Raw genomic sequence first — 22,086 nt, 5'->3', positions numbered from 1 at the left:
CCCAGCAGTCACCCCTCCCGGCAGGGCGGAGACACCCGGCTGAGGTACAACACCGGCCCCTCTGGCCCGGTGGCGGCCTCCCGGGGCTAGTGAATCCTCCCTACACCGGCGCATCGCTGCTCTGCGGAGCCCCGACCGTCCTCAAGCCCGCGCGGTCTGGGGGCGCGGCCGGAGGTCAAGGAGGATAGGCTGAGGTCAGCAGGCGAGGCAGCGCGTCAGGCGGCTGCTATGATCGCAGCGTGGCTGGCGGACGCAGCCCGGGGCCAGGTGTCGCTGTACGGTCGATCCGCCCTCCCACGCCCTCTGCCCCCGTGTCGCCCACACATACCAGCTATTCCCTCTGTCCCGGGAACCCAGCTCCGTTACCGGGGCGCTCTTCGGGGCCGGGCAGATTGACCCAGGAAACCCTCTTCCCCTCCTGGGAGTGATCGTTGCTTTTCGGGATACAAACCTGGGACCCTCCTTAAGAGCCAGCTGGCGCTTCTGGACCGACTCCGGCGCACTGTCCGTAGCAAGCGGATTACCTTCACCTAGGGGCGCCTCACCCTGCCTGCACGCCTCAGGAGTTGGGCGTCCCAGCCTATCTTTACGCTTGATGTTGCTTCCTTTTCCCACGGAAAGTCGGGACTCGGGAGCTGCAGCAGCACCTGAGTCTTGCGCAGTAATAAAAGGGCTCGGGAGTTCTCTTTCTCTGGGGGAAATCAGTCTCAGGCCTATTAGGTACTTAAAAGAACACTGCCTTTATACGGATATTTTTGTAGTTGAAACTCCTGCCCCCACACATCCAGGCACTAAAATATCTTCTTATTACAACCATCTACTAGTCTGTTCCATTTTTATATAATCTGTAAACCGCTTTTGGTGGGGCTCACAAAAATGGTGCACTGTAGTCCTCTGCTGGCTTTGCATTGCTTAGGTCTATTGATGTTTTGGTAGGAGGCTTGAAAGGATTAGATTTTTGCCTGGAAATGTTGATAAATGTGGATTTCACTGGACAGGCACCTGTGAAAAATATTTCCATAGATAATAATTGAAATTTACAGATAGGCAAAGTAAGAAAAATACTGCTTGACAACTTTTGAAAGTTGATTTAAGAGTATTCAGTTTGTCTATTTTGATGTGAGTTGACAGCTAGTGTTTTAACAGTTATAAAGTTATAAGTCTCAACATCTACTGTCATTGAATAATTATTGTCTAATCCCCATTGTCTGATCCACCATAATTTCTGACAGCTGTGAACATTTACAATTGATAAAAATAGAAAAAATTATGCTTAAAATAATTATCTGTCAATTTATAAAATAAATATTGATTTCTGCCAACCCTATTTATTATTTAAAAGCAAGCAAAATAATAACCTTGTTAATATCAGGTCTATTCAAAACAGGAAAAATGTAATGAATTGCCCAACAGAAGAGGGCAAAATTGGGATGGAAAATTGTTTTTAGGTATCATGAGATAAAGCATTAGAAAGATTTTTTAAAAATCGTAGAGACTGCATTAAAATACTTAATTGTGTCTTTAAAAACTCAAAATCTGTGGCACGGGAAAGATGCAAACATATGTGTGATGTTGCTAGATTTTGTGGCATAGCAAGCAAAACGGTGAGGTCTAGTGATAAGGTAGTGTGAACTTTACTATTAATATGACTTCTGAATAAAAGAATGTAGGTAGAATATGTATATGGATTCACTATCCATACAGAGAGAAAGCTCTGGGAGTGTCAAATGTCTTTTGAGTTCAGACTTTGGGGTAACTCCTGAAATAACTACTTTAACATCTGAAAGGGGGGACTGTTTCAAACAGCTGTGTTTAAAAAAAAAAAAAGAGATTATTTGTAATATATAAACATAATGCTGAGGATGTGGACAAGTGGAGAGAAAGATGTGAGTTAGTTTTGTTTAGTTTGCTAGTTGCCAAAAAGAATTGTTAATATTTAGCTGGCCACTTATACAATTCATGAGGCTTCTTTGAAAAAATCTACTTTGCAAAGTGACTCTGTAAATATGGCATTGTAGGCTTCCATGTTTATAATGTCTCAGTGATTCCAGATTACATTTGCTTAGTTTGAACAAAAAGATGGTTTTAATTACTGCCAGCATCTCAAATTCAAGATGGGAGTTAAAAATCAAGCAGGCTTCTTTCTGACTCATGTATCATCATCACTAGTGATATAAAGTAATAAGGATTTTGAAAACCATATTCTGCTTCTATTTTCATCTGTGCCATTCACATGTTTTCAAATTCAGGTCTCTGTTACTCCTGTAGAACTCATTTGTTTCCAATTGCACACATGCGATGGGGATCAGAATATGTCCATATAGTTCGGAACTTAGTTAACAATTCTGATGTTGATGATGTGAGCAGTTGAACAGGATTTAGCACACTCTTTCAGAACTGTGCTGCTTCTGCATTGTTAATAGGAGTTTAAAAAAAAAGTAGTGCAAATGTATTTTTGTTGCTAAAATAATTCTCTCTCTGAAAATATGCTGGGAGCAGATCTGTTGCTCAGGAAAATGCTGTTTTAATATGGTAGCTTTTCAGATTAGGACCACATTTTAAAGCCACTCTGATTCATGCTGGAAAACTTTGTAATGTATTCTACCTACAGAAAAAAAGCTACCCTTATTACAGACTTGCTGTATGTATCTTCTCCTGTTTTGGTAGTGGCATTTGTATGTAAATTGTATTTTAAGATTTCCTTTGCTCCTGCTGTTTATTTCTCATTTGAAGGCCTAATCCCCTGTTTATAAAATCACAACTGGCTGCTGTAAAAATGATTGTGATGTCACAAGAAGGAAATTATGACTTCATATAGAGAATAAACCACACGGACAAAGAAAGTTTTAAGACGTAAATAACTTATTTTCATTCAAGTATCACTAGAAAAAGGCTAGAACAAAAATTAAATAGAAAGTATATCAGCAAGATCTCTTCTGAATAGAATGCTCTATTAAGTTTTCCATTACAAGTTATTATCTTTTTTAAATAATGTTAAGGGACTGACAAATGTACAAAAGTGTGGAGATTCAAACTTAAGGCTGCAAATCCATTGTTAAAAAATTGCACTTTTGTGCCTTATTACTGTAGTTCAGTACATGTTTAAATTTATAGACTGTTTTGAGATCCCCATAAATACCTGTAGGCTTGACAGGATGAGTTAACAGTTCGCTGTTCCTACCTATAATCTGTTAGTCTGTTTTCCTTTTTGCTTGTACAAGTCTTTCAAAATGAATAGGGGAGAGAAAACATTTTTTTAAATGTAGGAAAATACAATTCATTTATATTAGCTATGGGATTTGGGGGCATGTGCAGTATGTTAAATTATACAGTATATACATTCAACTCCTTTTCTAGAAATTGTCTAGATTGCAAAATGATCGTGCCCCTTTATCTTCTTTGGCACTGCTATTTTGGGTGCATATGTGGTCTGTACTACACAACAAAATTAGAGAGAATGGAGGAGAAGGAAAAAGGAAAAATGGAGAGAGGGGAGAAAAGAAATAGTAGTAAGCTCAGTTCTTAAAGTTTAGCATGGAGTAGTGCAAGCTGGAAAAAGGATTTTAAAATCTGCTCCCTAACAATGGTTCTTCTGGTCAAAAAGTCACAGATGTGAAGGGAGAAAGAGTTAATTTGTTACAAAACAGGGAGTTTAAAGTGATCCTTGCAACTTGAACCAAAAGGTTTATTCCTCTGTCTCCCTGCTTTATGGGAACAATTCTAGGGGAAGTGTAGCATACATGTATAGTCGAAACTTACAGTTTTTGGCATGTATTGACTAGTTAATATTCTGAAGCTCTTCTGAGTATTCAAGACAGGTTAAGTCAGTTTTTAGGACCAATTCATCCACGGAAAGATTAAAAGCATGATTTTCAGAAGTCTCTTGGGAGCCTTTTCCAGACACTTTCTACAGTGCATAAATCTTGTTTAGTCTAGTGCAATATCCAATAGTTGAACTGATGTATGTAGTTTTGTACTACTGAGAATACTTATATTTTCAAAGTGCACTTGAAAATCAGGAACCGAATACATTGACTGGCATGTCAGACATGCTTTCAGTGATGTGCTCACAAAGAGGAGGGGTGAGAGACTGGAGGATTTATTTGTGTATTTTCTCATTTAAGCAAAATTCTTTTTTTCGTAAACAAGGAGGGAAGCAATAGCTTTTGGCAAAAACATGAAGTGCCTTTTGATGGAAATGTTTTTACTTTTGTTCTTGAAAAGTATGCTGAGTTTATTGGCAGGTTAGCACAGTGTTTTATTTGTGTAATGGAATGAGTGGAGGAGGGGGGCCTTCACCCAGATTATGGCCAGGTTAAGGTTGCTTTCTGCTGCTAAATAGATGTAAAGTAGGTTTATCCAGCTACTGAGGGGAATATATAGACAGTGTAAATGAGCCTTTCCTAACTCTTTCCATTCCTGCCCCTCAAAGCCCTGGTGCAGGATACATCACAAGAACATCCTTGTACTCTGATAATTCCCAACTGCTGGAATAGCTCCTTGGCCAGGGAATATATTTCTTAAGGAGTTCAGTATTGTTTCTCAAGCATCCCCAATTACTAATTATTTGCTGTATTTTGACAACTCCTTACCAGAATTGATATTAATAACACTTTATAGCCACCAGCCCTCCACACCATCCCACTTTTGTAACAAGCACTCAAATACCTGAGCTTCTGGGCTGGGAAATGTGCATGCCAAATTTCAGGCCTTGCAAATTATAACAAGCAAGTTTTACACACACCCCAAGAACAGGGTTTTTGATGGAACCCCCGAAGACTCCTTTGGTTCCTGACTCTGCAGCCAGGAGGAGAAGGAGAAGGGGTGCTTCTTCTACAAACTTTTTGTTCTTTCCATCAGTTTAATGCATTGAGTTAGATAGTGCCTAAAACGTAAATAAATACAACAGAGATACAACAGATATTTTTGTAAATGGGACTGGCCTGCTCTTTCCAGCCACTGAAGGAACAGAATGTTTTTATGAATGAAATCATGATTTTTATCAAATAATTTTCCTGTTAGCTGCCACCAGTATTTCCTGCTATTTAGATGTGAATTCTCAATATTCTTTATGAATATGAAAATACTACATGAGAATACTCATAGAATCAGTATACTCAGTCATTTTTCTTTTGTAAATCACTGCAGTTGTCAAAAGACTCTAGTTATAAAAGAAATCCAGATCAGGAGATATCTGAATTAAAAGAGCAAAATTGAATGACAAAATAAAAATACCTGAAGAAGGGCTCTGTGTAGCTTGAAAACTTGTCTTTTTCACCAACAGAAGTTGGTCCAGTAAAAGATATTGCCTCACTCATCTTGTCTCTCTAAAATAAAAATATTATTTTCCTGCAGAGATTGCGGTGAGAGAAAAGGATCGTTTCCTTTGCTGGATGGCTAGATGAATGGTTGCAGCAAACCTAGAACTCTGAACATAATCTTCTTCTTTTTGTCTTTCTCATTTGTTTCCTCTGTCTGTTTCTTTGCTTTGGTGGTGGTGGTGGTGGTGGTAGTGGTAGTGCGTGTGGGGGAAGATATGGCACTAGGACCCTTTCATGATATGCTTTATATTATAATGTTTATATTGTGGTAGCACCTAGAGGCCTCCACCAGGCTGGGGCCTCATTGTGCTAGGCGCTGTACAAACATACTTAAGAAACTGTAAGAAACATGTCAAATTCAGTATTGTCATAAGCGTTGCAAATATATTAACTGCATTTTAAAATAAAATATAAACACACATTGACTTGATACTTTGGGAACTGATTGGAAATGCTGGTGCAGGGGAGGTGGAATCTGATGGCACAGAGAATCAAACATAAATCATAGCATTCCATAGATTTGTAAAGGTCCTGTCATATTAAAGGATTTTAAAGACTCTACCAAATAATGGGGCATATCCTGTTCTTCTTTGAGTGAGACCAGAGAGAGAGCGCTCTCACCTGACCAAGATCAAGGAGCCGGCCGCTGTGAGACCCCAGTTGGGTCACACCACCTTGGCCCCTTCACCTGTTAGGGTCACGTCAACCCCTGCCCCAGTGGCGGCGCAGTTGAATCCGGACCCTCGCCGTTTGCCAGCCCTACAGAGCCAACAGCTACAGTTCCCATCGACTCCTGAGGTATTTATGGCAGCCCAGGACTTGTTACACCATACAGTGCCATTTTTCCCTGCCAGGAGCGACGAATCACCAGAACTGAGCAGTCCCACGGCACTGTCAAGGGGAAAGCTGGTGATGATGTCACGGCACTCACCATCTCCAAACCTCCACCCAGCAGGAACGGCCCAGATGTGGGAGCCATGCCGGTCCCCTAGCCCATGCCACAAACTGTTAGTGCGCTGCATTGCAGCTCCTCAGTGCAGCTCCTCAGAGACCTCAGAATCAGAGTCTGATCCATTTGCTCAGGAGTAGGAGCAGGAGATCAAGGTCGCAGCGGGATCATCATGCTTACTCAGCTCCGTGGCCTGCTTACTGGCAACAACCGACACAGTGGCCCTTCTGGACACCCTGTGCCTTCCACCAAAGCCAAGGGCGAAGCCAGGCGTCTCAGTCTAGAGCGCATCAGTATCTTCAGTTACCTTTATACCACCTCCAGCTCTGTCACCTCCGGGAATACCAGTAGTGGCTCTGGCTTGCAGCTCCGTGTTTCTAACCAGCGGGCCATTGTTAGCAGGTATTGCTGTAATACTTGCAGCGCAATGGCTAAGTTTACAGAGCTGCTCCCGCAGGACTCCCATGCTGAGTTTTCAACACTGGTGGAGGAGGAGAAGCTTATCTCCCAAGCCTCACTACAGGTGCTCTGGATTGGGGCAGATGAGGCTATCCAGGTTATGGCCACAGGGGTTGCCATGAGAAGGAGCTCTTGGCTACAGATGTCTGGTCTGCCTTATGAAGTCCAGCAGACTATCCAAGACCTTCCCTTTGAGGGTTCGGCTCTCTTTTTCTGAAAAGAGTTAAAAGGCTGTATAGCCTAAAGGACTCAAGAGCCACCCTCAAGTTGCTGGGCCTCCACACTCCTGCCATCCAGTGGAAGTACTTCACGCCACAACCCCCTCCACTGTTCTACCAAACAGAGAACCGGCAGGACGGTTCCCAGAGGACGAACAGGAGTAGCAGGAAAAGACAACACCCGTCCTCAGGCCATGACTCTGTCCAATCCAAGTAATCTTTGGGCCAGAAACAGGCCTTTTGAAGGAGCACATGAGGACGACGCACCAGTGCATGGACTGAATCCAACCCGCCTTATTGTCTTGTCCTGACTATCCCCTTTCTACCCTGTGTGGGCCTGTATCACATTGAACTCATGGGTGCTCCACACGGTAGAAAGGGGATACTCACTCAAATTCTTGGCCCTTCCACCCTCCTACCCCCTTCCTCTTCAGGGTCCCTTCTCACGAGAAACTCTTCAGATAGGAGGTGCACTTGCTCCTATCGCTGGGAGCAGTGGAAGAGGTTCCTCACGAGCTGAAGGGCAAGGGCTTCTATTCCCGGTATTTCCTAATCCGAAAGCCAAAGGTGCTCAGGCCCATCTTAGACCTGCGAGAGCTCAACAGGTTCATGAAGAAACTCAAGTTCCACATGGCCACTTTGGCCTCCATCATCCCTTCCTTGGATCCAGGGTACTGGTATGCGACCCTCGACTTGAAGGACGCGTACTTTCATGTAGCAATCACACCATTCCACAGAAGGTATCTCAGGTTTGTGGTGAGCAACAACCACTTCCAGTTCACAGTCCTTCTGTTTGGCCTCTCAGTGGCACCTTGAATATTTACCAAATGCATGGCAGTTGTGGCCACTTTTCTGTGGAGGCGGCAGCTACAGGTGTTCCTGTACCTCAACGACTGGTTGATCAAAGGCTACTCCAGGGCCCAGCTGGAGGCACAAGTTGACTTCAGAAGAAAAATGTTTGACAAACTGAGCCTTCTCCTGACTGTGGGGAAATCTATGTTGTTCCTGGTTCAGCGGATAGAATTTATAGGGGCGGTACTGGACTTCACAATGGCCAGGGCATACCTCCTGGAAGTGAGGTTCTGGGCCTTGGGTGACATCCTTCAAAGTCTCAGACAGTTCCCCACCACCACAGCAGAGAATTGCCTCAAATTCCTGGGACACATGACCACTTGTGGTGCAACACACCAGGCTTAGACTCCAGCCACTCCAATCGTGATTAGCCTCAGTGTATTGGCCAGGTCGGGACAGTTTGGATAGGGTCATGACTGTGCCTTGTGCAGTCCACGACTCCCTCCTGTGATGGCTTGACCTGCAGGTAGTGCGTGCAGGGGTCCCCTTCACCTGCCCCCCAGCCATCCCTCTCACTAGTGAAGGACGCGTCAGCCTTGGGCTGGGGAGCACATCTGGGAGACCTCAGGACACAAAGTCAGAGAGCTGAGCAGTCCGCCTGGCATGCCAGACTTTTGCCCACTTGGCAGGGAGATGTGTATCAGTTATTACAGACAACACCACAGAGATGTTTTATATCAACTGATGGGGGATGCACATTCCTCTCCCCTGTGCCAGGAAGCCTTTAGACTGTGGGACTTTTGTGTGGAGCATTCAATATACCTGCAAGCATCATACCTCCCTGGAGTACAGAACGAGTTGACGGACCATCTCAGTGGGTCGTTCCATGGCTACGAGTGGTCCCTATGCCCGGATGCCACAAACTTCATCTTCCAAAGGTGGGGCTTTCCGCAAATAGACCTGTTTGCCACATGATGCAACAGGAAGTGCCAGCAGTTTTGCTTCTTCCTAAATCACAGCCCGGGCTCCATTGCGGATGCGTTCCTCCTCCTGTGGGGAAGCCATCTTCTATACGCATTGCCACTTATCCCTCTCGTTCACAAGGTGCTCCGCAAGATATGGAGGAATGAAGCTTTGGTGGTATGGCTAGCTCCACACTGGCCCTGCCAACACTGGTACATGTCTTTCCTGGAAATGTCCGTGGAAGCTCCAATCACTTGCCACTCTTCCCAGCCTTGATAACTCAGGATCATGGCCCTCTTCAACACCCAAACCTCTAATCGTTACACCTCACAGTGTGGAAGTTCCATGGCTGAACCCAGTGGAGCTCTCCTGCTCAGACCCAGATAGACAAGTCTTTGTTGGCAGTAGGAAACCTTCCACCAGGGCTACCTACCTGGCCAAATGGAAGAGATTTTCAATTTGGTTGGTGCAACCCTGTCTGTCTCTGACGCTTGACTCCATACCACTTATACTGGACTACCTTCTGCATCTTAAGCAGCAGAGGTTGTCCATGTCATCAGTAAAGGTTCACTTGGCCCCTGTTTTGGCCTTCTATCCAGGCGCAGAGGGCTGGTCGGTCTTTGCCAACCCTATGGTCGATCATTTCTTGAAAGGTCTTGACAGGCTATACCCACATGTCCGACAACTGGTCCCAGCCTAGGACCTCAATCTGGTTGTGATGTTGCACTCTATATGATTTTATGAAAATATGCTAATGAGCATAACTATAATATAACTGGAATATGCTGCATGCAGAAGGTCTCTTGCAAGGTATCATTACAAAGCCTATAATCTACTGAGTGTGGTCATCCTATTCGTATGTATGCATCATATTTCATATTTGTAGTTTCAGATACAAGAATAACTGAGGGCCTATTGTAATTATGCAAAGTGTAGGCCATTAATGTTGGTTTGGAATCTTGATGGCTCCCATCAACCAGGACAATTAACTGTGGATGGCTCTGTTTGCTTGCAGGCCTTCCTGTGAATCAGGCTAGGAGGAATGAAGGCTTGGGGGCAGGGGGCGGGTCTCATAGGACTTGTGACCATGTCACCTGATACTGGAATCCATCTTAAACCTAGTGCTTTTCCATTTAGAAGGAGGGGTGGGGACCAGAGAGACAAAAGATTCCCGCCTTGTGCCAAAGCTATATAAGGGAGTGGAACAGAACAAAGGAGACTGCAGTCATGAGAAACCCCCTAGCTACCACCTGAGCTGGAACAAGAGCTGTACCAGGGGAAAGGATTGTGCCCAGACTAGGAAGGCATCCAGTCTATGAAAGAAGCTTATTAAAATCTCACCCTCAGATGTTTCATCTGTATTCAGCTTTCTTACTGTATTAGGCATAGACTTGCATATTTTATTTTATTATGCTTGGTAATTCACTTTGTTCTGTCTGTTATTACTTGGAACCACTTAAATCCTACTTTTTTATTTAATAAAAGCACTTTTAACTTAACCCAGAGTATGTATTAATACCTGGGAGGGGGTTGGGGCAAACATCCGTGCATCTCTCTCTGTCAGTGTTATAGAAGGCAAACAATTTATGAGTTTATCCTATATAAGCTTTATACTGGGTAAAATGGATTTTTTGGGGGTTTGGACCCCATTGGGAGCTGGGCATTTGAGTGTTGGAGAGAGGAACACTTCTTAAGCTGTTTCAGTTAAGCCTGCAGCTTTTGGAAGATGTTGTTCAGACCTGGGTCTGGGTTTGTAGCAGGCTAACGGGTCTGGCTCAAACCAGGCAGGGCACTGAAGTCCCAAGCTGCCAGGGAAAACGGGCTTAGAGGTAGTGGTATATCAGCTGGCAGTTCCCAAAGGGGTTTCTGTGATCCAACCCATCACACTGGTCCTTTCCAAACTGATGGGGCTGCCCTTTGAACCACTGGTGACATGTGCCCTGCTCTACCTCTTGTACAAGGTGGGGTTTCTGGTAGTGATAACCTCAGCCAGGAGGGTGTCTGAGCCCAAGGCCCTAACATCAGAGCCTCCTTATGCCGTGTTCTATAAGGACAACATTCAGCTCAGGCCTCACCTGGCTTTCCTCCTGAAGGTTGTCTCCTAGTTTCATATCAACCAGGACATCTTCTCAGTGTTCTATCCTAAACCACACTCCAGTGCCAGGAAGAAGAGGCTTCACTTGTTGGCCATCTGCAGAGCGCTAGCCTTCTATGCTGAAAGAACAAAACTGTTCCGGAAGTCCATTCAACTGTTTGTGGCCATGGCAGACGGGGTGAAAGGTCTTCCAGTCTCCTCAATGAATTTTGTTGTGGATCATGTCCTGCATCCATGAGTGCTATAACCTGGCAGAGCACACTGCATCAGGGTGAAGGCTTCTTCAGTAGCATTCCTGGATCAGGTTCCCACTCAGGAAATATGCAGAGCAGAGATGTAGTCCTCTATACATACCTTTACATTGCATTATGCTATCACTCAGCAGGGCAGAGATGACGTGGCCTTTGGTAGAGCAGTGCTCCAGTCTTCTGAACTCTGACCCCGCCTCCAGAACTTAAGAGTTAGGAGTCACCTGATTGGAATGGACATGAACAAGCACTCGAAGAATTAAAAATGGTCACTCACCTTCTGGTAACTGTTGTTTTTTGAGATGTGTTGTTCCTGTCCATTCCAATAGTCACCCTCCTACCCCTCTGTTGGAGTAGCTGGCAAGAAGGAACGGAGCAGGTGGTAGTTCAACAGGGCTCTATATTGAGCGCCATAGAAGCACGACTCCAGGGGGCACCCAGGCCAACCGGACAAATCATAGGCGCTGACTCCTTAGGTGCTCCGGGGCTGGAGCATCCACAGGGAAAAATTAGTGGATGCGCTGCATGCACTAGCAGCCAATATAAGGAGGTATAGCTGCAACATTCAGGCACTTGTATTTCTGGCTGAGATAGAGGGCACAGACACTATCATGTTTCTTCTGTATAGGCTCCCTTGAAGTTCTGGATATTTTTAAAATTGTGTCTGTGTACACACCCACACACACACATCTCTGTCTTCCAAAATCCCACACATAGCACGGCTGGATGCACTATGATATTTCTGCATTAGTGTTCTAGAAGTTGCCAGGAAAAAACAAGAATTTACACTTCAAGGAGCCACAGTTGTTAGTTCTGTTGGTCAAGGTAGAAGAAAGAAGTTAATGTCTGTGTTTCTGGCAGACAATATGTAGGCAATCGTCTGTCCTCAGCCAGACTATGGGTAATTAGCATTTACTTGGTGGCAAAAAGTCAGCTCTGAAGCTAATAGGGAAAATTAAAACAGGACATATAGCAGACAGTTCCAAAAGAAGAGAGCTGGGAGGAACCCAAAGTAAGAGAAAGACAGCACTTTTTAAGACTGTACTTTTGTTTAATCGGCCCAGTGTAACCAAATTCAGACCTGTTGTTGAGGTGACATTGTCATCACTGTCTTTTTTAAAGATAAACTAGAGAACAAACAAACTTGAGATCCCTGAACAATAACAAAAATAAATGAGATTTTTAAAAACAATATACATGTGAGCACATACATGTGTTTTGGTAGAATATCTTTTCTGACTGCTCTGGGCAATGTCATGCATTGTGGATTTTTAGCACTCATTTTCTTCTCTGAGCTTACTTGCCTGATCAAATTTATTCATAAAGGTATAATTTATCTGGAAAGATGCCTGAGGCACAGTAGAATTTCAGGTCACATCAATCATGTCCAAAGAAACTGCAGCATCTTCTGCTGTGGAACAGTTTTTATCCTGGGAAAGAGCTGAAGAGACAGTAAACCATTAAATGAACTTTTTGAGGCTGGATACCATGCAGGATGTTGGCACAGCTACTCAACTGTATTTAGGTGCCAAATCCCAGAAGTCTCTGTGTCTGAAAGGGGGCCAAGAATAGACTCTCTGACCCAGAGTGTCAGCAGCGTTGTACTGCAAGGGTGTAATTTAGGGGAGACATTGCCTCTCCCAAACTGCAAGCCTTGGAAAAGCATGGAATTTGCTCCCCCCCACATGTGGCTCCATTGGCCTGACGAGCTGCCCCCCACTCCCAATATAGATGTCAAACTACACCTATGCTGTACTGCTAAATCAAGCAGAACTGGCCCTGGGAGGATTAGGTCATATGCTTTCCAGTACCCACAGCACCTTCCTTGTAGCTGGAGAAGGAGAAAGTGGTAAACACTTGTTTGAACCCCAGAGATCCTTTGCTGGTCTTACAACCCCTTGTGTCCATCAGCATAACATACACTAGAGCATAGGACTAAACCAGCACACAGTCAGTCCAGAGTTGGGAGTTCAAAAAGGGCACCTGTGCAGTCCCTTCCTCAGTTGTGCTGTGCTCGTTGGCCAGAGCTGGAGATCTGGGCCAGTATTTAGATCAGTACAAAAGCTGGAGTTCAAAATGATAGACCCTGAGCCTCGTAGCTTTCACCTTGAGAGTACGGTACCACCTGTGCTGAAAGATAAAATTACTATCCTCACATTTGGATGACCTCAGTAAGAGACAACATAGCTGAAATTTAAGAGTGGTAAGGCTCCCAGAGGGAGCTGAATCCACGACTAAAGAGCATTATTGTATCACTTTGATCTTTTGGACAGATCTCTTGTCAGAGGAGTTTTTGTTGATAGCCTGAAAATGTCTAAATGAAAACAGAAGGGTGTCAAGGGCTGCATTTGAAGCAGTCAGTTCTGGTGGTTAGAGCTATAGTCAAGAACAGGTAAAGGGTTGGAGCTGGTTGTAGAGGTGGGACTGAGCTGAGGGCAGCTGAAACCCAAGGTTGGGGACAGACTGTGGGTCAGAACCGAAATCAGAGTTTGTAGATGAGCCAGTTCAGGATGGTAGTCAGAGTCCAAACACAGGGCAAAGTCAAAGCCTGATAGGAGTCACTTGGGGGGTTAGGAAGCAGCTACAGGGCTGGACTGGGTCAGTAAGAGGGCATGAACAGTCAGAGTAAGGCACAGGAAAGGCTGAAGCAGGCATGAATGAAGCTCAGGCAAGGCCTGGGCAGGAACTGGATCAAGGGCAGGCTGGAAACCATAGAAGTCTGTGACACTGTGAGAAAGCAGGAGGGTTCCTGGCCAAGAAATGCTGTTGTGCAGACTAATTTACAGCTCTGGCATGGACAGAGAAATACCGGTGCCTTGGGGTCATCTAATCCAGGTCCGGCCCAGGGATAGGCTGCTGCAGTACACCTGAGTGCTGAGTTGCCACCGACTCTGCTTGAAGGAGGAGTAAGTGCAGCATGCCTGAATAATAAGTCACTGCAGGCTCTGTTCAGAGTGCAAGTCATGGTTGCTTAGTGACTGGTTGCAGATTTCCCACCCATTGGCTATCCTAATCCACATATGGCATTGGTAAAATGTGAATTCTTTGTTATGAACAAGTTTATAACACCTCCTGTATCTATTTTGAATCTTTATAATAAACACTTCCACCTCTCCTGCTTCCACAGTCTTGTACTAGGATTGTCAGAAGGTGAGTACACTGCTGCCTGTTTTTTAAGTTAAAGGTTAAAATAATATGTAAGTTACCCTGTTCTGCACCAGTTACTGTTTTGTTATGCTTTGTCTTTAGCTATGTTTGTTATACCAATGAATGTGCAATACTGTAAAGGAAGTAAAACAAAAAATCCTACTGTTCACTCTTACTCCTATCCCAGACACCCTGACTCCATGTATGACAGCTTGAGATAGAGTTCCTAATTTGATATGGACCTATTCTTTATGATGTTGTCAAAGGCCAGGCCTGCCCTCTAGTGCTCCCTTCTGTCTAAATATGGCTCTGGTGAGGCTAGTCTCAGTTTTGCCTTTACTCAGGAACCCTTAAAAAGTCCACATTGCCAAGATATTTAAAACATTCCTCTTCTGGGGTCTAATTTATTAAGTCCTACACAAAGCCTTACAAAAGAAAACTCACAAGGGCTTCCTCCCAGTTTCTACTGAGCTGACCCCCCGCAGATCTGTCTTCCTTTTCTCCCAGCACTTCTTGCCTAGGGCTTGGCCTTCTCCAGAGGTAAAACTAGGATCTTTTCCCTCCTGACTCAAGGCATTGCAGGAGCCTTCTTAGTCCCTGCAGTGTCTGCAGACATTGGTACCTACAGTTGTCTTCTCCTTTGTAAGGCCCAGGTGCCTTCCCTTTTGCCCAGTTGGAGGCAGATAATCAGCCCAGATGCACTGGACCCCCCTGCTTAGAGGCCAGTCATCCAGTGACCTCTCCTCATCCCCAGAGTCTTCTTATACCCAAAGTTAGCCTCTGTGGTGCTCTTTTTGTTAAGTTCTCCAGCTATGGAGGCACTTCTGATGGGAAAAGGTCTTCTAAATCTTTATTGATAGCCCCCCTCTTGGCATCCACATGATCAAAGCTTGGCCAACACTATGTCCGGTGCACTTCATACAACTCATGTGGTCTTCAAGGGTTCTTGGTGTGACATTGCGCTCTATATGATTGTATGAAAGTATGCTGATGAGTATGAATATAATGTAACTAAAATATGCTTCATGCAAAAGGTCTCTTGTAAGGTATCATTACAAAGCTTATAATGTACTGAGTGTGGTCATCTTATTTGTATAAATGTATCACTCGTATCGGAAACTAGAAATATGAAATATAACTCCGAAGTCTTATTGAAGTTACGCAAAGTGTGGGCCATTAATGTTGGTTTGGAATCTTAATGGCTCCCATTAACCAGGACAATTGACTGTAGATGGCTCTGTTTTACTTGTAAGTCTTCCTGTATACGCGTGTGCTGGCAAGTGGGTAATGAAGTCTTACAGTGACATATGATCATGTCACCTGAACTGGAATCCATCTTTAACCTGGTGCAATTACATTGAGAAGGAGGGGTGGGAACCCAAAGGGACAGAGGATTCCCACCTTACGCAAAAGATATATAAGTGAGTGGAACAGAACAAATGGGGCAGCCATTATGAGAAATCCCCTAGCTACCATCTGAGCTGGCTGTACTGGGGAAAGGATTGTGCCCAGACCAGCAAGGCGTCCAGTCTGTGAAAGAAACATTGAAACATCTCTGAGGGTGAGATTTTATCTGTATTCAGTTTTATTAGTGTACTAGGCTTAGACTTGCATGTTTTATTTTATTTTGCTTGGTAATTCACTTTGTTCTATCTGTTACTACTTGGAACCACTTAAATCCTACTTGCTGTATTTAATAAAATCACTTTTTACTTATTAATTAACCCAGAGTATGTATTAATACCGGGGAGAGGGGGGACAACTGTGCATATCTATCAGTGTTATAGAAGGCGAACAATTTATGGATTTATTTGGGGTTTGGACCCCATTGGGAGTTGGACATCTGAGTGTTAAAGACAGGAACACTTCTTAAGTTGCTTTCAGTTAAGTCTGCAGCTTTGGGGCACGTGGTTCAGACCCTGGGTCTGTGTTGGAGCAGATGGGCCTGTCTGGCTCAATAAGACAGGGTGCTGGAGTCCCAAGCTGGTAGGGAAAGCAGGGACAGAAGTAGTCTTGGCACCCCCAAGGGGGTTTCTGTGATCCAACCCATCATACTTTGCATGTCATAATTTGTACACTCTGTATATTTTAAACATCCAGTCCTTGGGCTACTGGTGAAGTAAATCAGCAAGGTCATGCTGTGACTCTGATTAAATTTGTTTAAAGCTGTTTCACTGCTCTTTGCGAGTTTTCCAAAATACGCATAACCCCCGTCAGCACTGAGACTGACCATGACAATATCTAACCTCTTCTTGAGGTTTCCAGTTATTAAAGTCAGAATCACCTCGCCTCAAGCTTTAAGGGTTTCATTTAACTGAACCCCCATTTATTCTTCCACTCACATTGTTATATGAGTAAGACTGCCCCTTTAAGCTCCAATGTTTCCTTTCACCACTTTCTCTTCTGCACGTTTTTGCTCTTCCATCACCAGAGCTTGGCAACTGATTTGCAGTTACAAGGTGGACCGCATGGTCTTACCCCCTAGCCTTTTGCTGCTTCTTGGAGCTCTCCTCTTTCTCAGCTTCTGGCACATCTCTTTCTGCAACTACTCCTGTGTAACCCTAGAGTCACATCTTTGGGAAACAAACTCTTCAATGGACTTCAGTGACCTGCTTTCTTATTGGCTCAGAAGGCTTGTGACATTGTCTAGCTTGCCTTGCAATCTAGTGACTTTATTAACCAGCTCCATTCACTTTCTCTCACACTCAGCAAGTACATTGGCTTTGCATACATGTGGGGGTGCTTTATATATTTTTAATAATTGTAAAAAAATAATAATACATGTCTGGAAGTGGCTTCTTTGTGTTCCTCTGCATGTGTGTCTAACTTTCTGTGCTTCTATTTGTGTGACTTGTCCCGATTACATCTGATGCTCATGTGGTCCCTGTATGTATTTGCAAAATTGGCAAAGCCCTGTTAGGTAAAATCTATATATGCCTTAAATTTTCCACGAACTCCAGTTTTCTATGCTTTGAATAAAGAGAAGGAATGGGTGGGTGGGGCAAGGTAGTCTGCAAACATGTGTGCCTTGCTCACCAATTATGGGCTATAACTTCTGCCTCATTGGTTGTAGGCACAATGGCTAGATGCACTCTTGCACTCAGCCTTTTTGACAAACTGGAAGGAAGGAAGGAAGACAGTTTTTTCTGAAGATCAATCAAGTGAGGAATTTGTTTTCATTTTAAAATAGTTAACTATTGAACATTACGTACATTTTGTTTGCAGCAGCGTGTATATGTTTATATCTGGGGGTATGTGTATAGCGCAGTCCAAGACCATACCTCAGTAGACATACTTGTGCTAGTTTTACCTGTGCTAGCACTACTAAACTGTGGATGCAGTGTGGGCTGTACAAACCCTCCTGGAATCTGGCTGCAAACTCAGTTTGCTGAAGCCCACACTGCAACCTCTGCACTGCTATTTTTAGCCAAGCTAGCGCAGGCCTGCCTACCTCAGTTGTAGTCACACCTTGGATTGCACACCCTTAGGCTATAGCTACAGTGTGAGGGTGTGATTGTAGCAAGATTCAGCATATCTTGCCTGCTTTAGCTCTAAATATTTTGCTCATGTAGCAAACTACAAACGGAAAATAAGCATCAACTCCTTATGTGTAAACTGCAAGTGAACCTGTGATTGTTAGCAAGGGTAGGCGGAGCCCATGCTAGCTTTAATTTAGCCAGCATAGATAACAGTGGTAGGCATGGTGGTACAGGCTTTATCACAGGCTAGCAAGCAACTGAGTATATATCCAGGCTCCCTGGACTGCTTAAAGTCAGATTGGTAGCATGCACTACCATGTCTGCACGACAATTGTTACCTGTGCTGGCTAAATTAACCCTGTCACAGTTCTGTCTACGCTTGCTACAATCATACTTTCACCTGCAGTGTAGACCTACGCAAAAGGGATTCGTGCTTTTTGTTTTCTGTATGTAGTTTGCTACACAAGCAAAATATTTACTGCTAAAGCATTTGATGTGCTGAATCTTACAGAAAGTCTTTTGCTTGTGTTTACAGTCTTACAAATACTAAAATGTACATTCTGAAAGTTAGTTTGTTAGCAGAATGGAGATACTTTGTGATAAGAACAAGCGAAAATGTTATCAAATCCTTTTACCACAAAATAGTTTAAGCAAAGTGTGCATTTTGTCTCATAAATTTGCTCAACCCATCTCTTTACTCACAAGTTGACTGTCTCTTTGATAGAAAGTTAACAGTAAATACATAATGTGTATTTCTCAGTTAATTTCTTTTAAAGTGGGATGTTTGTGTTTCAATTGTTTTGAAAAAAACAAATTGAGTGTGTCTGCATACTTTGGGCTTTGTCTATATTAATGTTATCAAAGCTGGGTGTAAAACATGGGGAAAGGAGAGGGGGAGTTGGGAGCAGGGTGTGATAGGAAGGTGACCTGGGCAGCCTTGCTACCAGTGATTCAGAAAGTAGTATCTTTTCTCTGTGCTTTATAAAAACTAGTTTTAACAGGTGTCTGAGTTACAATGGAAAACTGCTACCTGATGATCACTGATAAAGTTCCTCTCAGAAGGTACCAGAGGGAAATCAGTTGCCTCTTCAAGAAACTTTTCTCAGGAGTTTGGGACAGTTTGAGCAACAGTCAAAGGACCAGTGCTCCTGCTGGGGGTAGGGTGGGTGTGGAGAGGGGCAAAGGCAGAGTGAGGGCAGTTAGCTTCAGCAGTGTTACTGAGCATGCTCAGTCTGTGCAAGCTGAGCAACAGATTGAAGGCGGGCGGGGGGAGGGGGCACATAACCTTGCATGCCCTCCCCCACGCATCGCCTGAACAGATGTCTGCAGTTTTCTTTTTCATTTGTCAGTGGGCAGCTACAACTAAGAATGTAGTTTTGTATTTTCAGTGCTTGTTTCTCTTCAGTTATTCTGTGCGAATGCACATTGGGGCCTTTTAGTTAACATTTAGAAGTATTTTTCTGTATTTTCCTTTGCACATATGCTACACATCTTTCTTTTTACATTTTACCTGTTCTCATACTTTTAGTTGCAGCTCTTTATCATTTCTAGGGTTGGCACTACATGTAAGTTATTGGCTTAAAGGATCTGGCCCATGAACTAAATCCTATTGGCTTCCTTCCCTAAAAGAGGTGGGCCTCGGGTAGAGGTCATAGGATTTTAAAACATTGGCTTTTGCATTTTAGCTTTTTCCCCCGTTATTTTAGCTGTAGTTCTTTTCATTTGTAGGGATGGCACTATAGGTCAGTCTGGTTTTGTGGTTCTGGGCCATGAACCAAATCCTATTGGTTTCCCTCCACAGGGCCCTTGGGGAGGTCATAATGGCTTGGGCCAGGCCCATCTCCAATTATTCATGTAGGATCATTTAAATTTACAAGTATCTATTTTAACAAGCCTCTGCACATATTTTAAAAGATCTCACAATGTTCATGTTCTAGCTTTTTTAATGCATTTAGTTATGCTTCTTTATAATTTCTAGAGATAGCAATACTTATCAGTCACTGATTTAGGGCTTCCATCCATCCACCAAATGCTGTTTTCCCTTCCTAAGTGAGGAGAGTCTTCCTCTTGGGGATCAGGAGTAGAAAGGGATTAGGACAGAATCTGAAGGGGAAAGGTTTAAGTCAGAACATCAGTTTTGGGATATCATCATTTCCTATGATGTTGTCATTTCTGGTTAAGGCAAGACTTCTGGTGACACTGAGGAAGCTGGGATTTCTGTGATGTCATCCTTCATATATTATCCCTCAATCTCCTTGACATTTAGTACTACAACACAACTTGCAGGGCATAAACCAACCTCTAACTAATTGAAGAAAACTTTGCCTGGGGGCAGATTATCCCATATCTGCCTCCACTGCAGGGTTTTGGTAATACCAGCTGGTGCTGGCCACTGGATCTGACCATGGGTCTGATCCAGAATGGCAATTCCTATGTTTGTCCATTCCAAAATAAGATTCCTAGCCATTTTTTAACAGATATAATGGAGATTAGAATTATTTAAAAAATAACTGTTGGATGAAATTTTAGCCCGAATATTTAGCTTATATGAGTAGGAAATAAGTGTGAGAGAGTGAATAAAATGAACATTCTTTAATGGTTTCATAGTTAAGGTATTGCGATTTGTACTTAGAAACAATACTTACAATCCTTCTACTTCACATGTAAATAATTAAATGTAGCTTCCAAACCCAACACATTAACTTTTCATGGATCAACTGAATTTTCCACAATATTTTCTAACTTTAGCAGAGTAACTTATGAAAATGAGCTCTATTTGAAATTTTTCCTGAGAGGCTCACATTTCTGGTGATCTCTCTCTCATAATAGCTCAAGGACAAGGCCATTTAAAAATGTAAAACTTCAACACAAAAACAGTTATTCCCTGTATTTGATCTTCACAAAAACTAGCTGATAGAACAGTCAAGTTCTGCTAGCTACTTCTATTCTCTGACATGGCAGGCTGTCTGACCAGCATCACTCCTCACAACGACCCTGGGGAGCCAGTGAGACAGGCATGGTAGCAGGGAATATGTTTGAAAGCTAAATGTGTAAGGGATTTGAGAGTCCTGTGATGAGAAGCAGAGTTAGGAGGTGAAGTATGTTAAGGTGTGGTGCTATGCAGATGTGGGTACTTGGGGATAATTCCAGCTGTTGGGGGCATTTGGTGGTACAGGGAAGGACAGCATAGAATGTCAGGGTTTGAAGGGACCTTAGAAGGTCATCTAGTCCAACCCCCTGCTCAAAGCAGGACCAATCCCCAACTAAATGCCAAAATGGCCCCCTCAAGGATTGAATTTATCAATCCTGGGTTTAGCAGGCCAATGCTCAAACCACTGAGCTATCCCTCCCCCCAGCATATATGTGGGAGGTGGGACATGAGGGGACAATACATATCAATGTTGGTAGCAATGTACATGACAAGCTATCAGTATTGATTTAAAAAAAAACCCCACCAGCTTGGAAATCTCTCTAAATTAAAAAAAAAAAAAAAAAATAAAAAGTCAAGATTGTATTGACTTTTGCACTTATGCAACCTTAACTCTGACCACAAAAATCAACTCTCAAATACCACATTATTTCATAACATTAACCTTTCCTTATACATTCCCATCTAGTTACTACAATGACACCTTACACCAACTCACCATTATTATTTTCTCTGCTGCACTGCTGTCACAAAAGCTTCATATGCAAATAAAAAGAAACCATAAAACACATGTGATCTGAACCCGTATTCATCCCTTGTGCACTATTATGACAGTCTTTGTACAAGAATGCTTTGTGAGGTGGTATTTGAAAACTCGTAATTCACTGGTCAATATTGTCTTGATAAAATGTGGGGGGGAATATTGTATGTAAAGTTTTAAAATTCCACTGTATAGTGTTACTAAAACATATTCCAAGTCTGGGGAGTGGCGAAACCAGTTCCTCAGAGACAAAAGAGAAGCTGATGCCTTAGCCAGGTGTAATCAGATCAAATGGCCATCACCTGCTTACCTGGCTATTCATTGGCAGGAAAAGGGACATGGATGAAAAATGTACATCTTAAATAGAAACAGCTTGGGGTTCTCTGAACGTCAGCTGGACATGCTTCCCAAAGAAGAGAAAGAACTACAAGGGAAGGCAGATGCCCCCAAATGATTCCTCTCTTTCTCTCTCTCCACAACACAGACACCTGAAGAACAGAAGCAGCACTGGACTGAGGGAGCGAGCCTGACTAAAAGAAGTTCAGCCAGCAGAATTTCTGAAACATGGTGACAGAGACCTTGCTTTGTATTCACGCTAGTTTGTTAAGCATTAGTTGCGTTTTACTTTTACTTTTCTTGTAATCAGTTCTGACTTATGCCTCTTTATTAATGACAAAAGGATAGATTTTAAGTGAATAAAAGTAAACTTGTTTTATTTTATCTAAA

The 22,086-nt window shown here is 43.3% G+C and overlaps 1 long non-coding RNA gene across 1 annotated transcript; it reads left to right on the top strand.

Annotated features, from left to right (window-relative positions):
• The first annotated feature begins 26 nt into the window (after positions 1 to 26).
• Positions 27 to 22,086, top strand: LOC116821583 (uncharacterized). The gene is made up of 2 exons (XR_004372952.2): positions 27 to 275; positions 21,845 to 22,086. It is a non-coding gene; the product is annotated as an uncharacterized LOC116821583 (long non-coding RNA).

Source organism: Chelonoidis abingdonii, chromosome 1 (genome assembly GCF_003597395.2).
Source record: "Chelonoidis abingdonii isolate Lonesome George chromosome 1, CheloAbing_2.0, whole genome shotgun sequence".
NCBI lineage: Eukaryota > Metazoa > Chordata > Testudines > Testudinidae > Chelonoidis > Chelonoidis abingdonii.
Note: the sequence above shows the minus strand (reverse complement) of the source record. Positions and strands in the feature narration are given on the sequence as shown.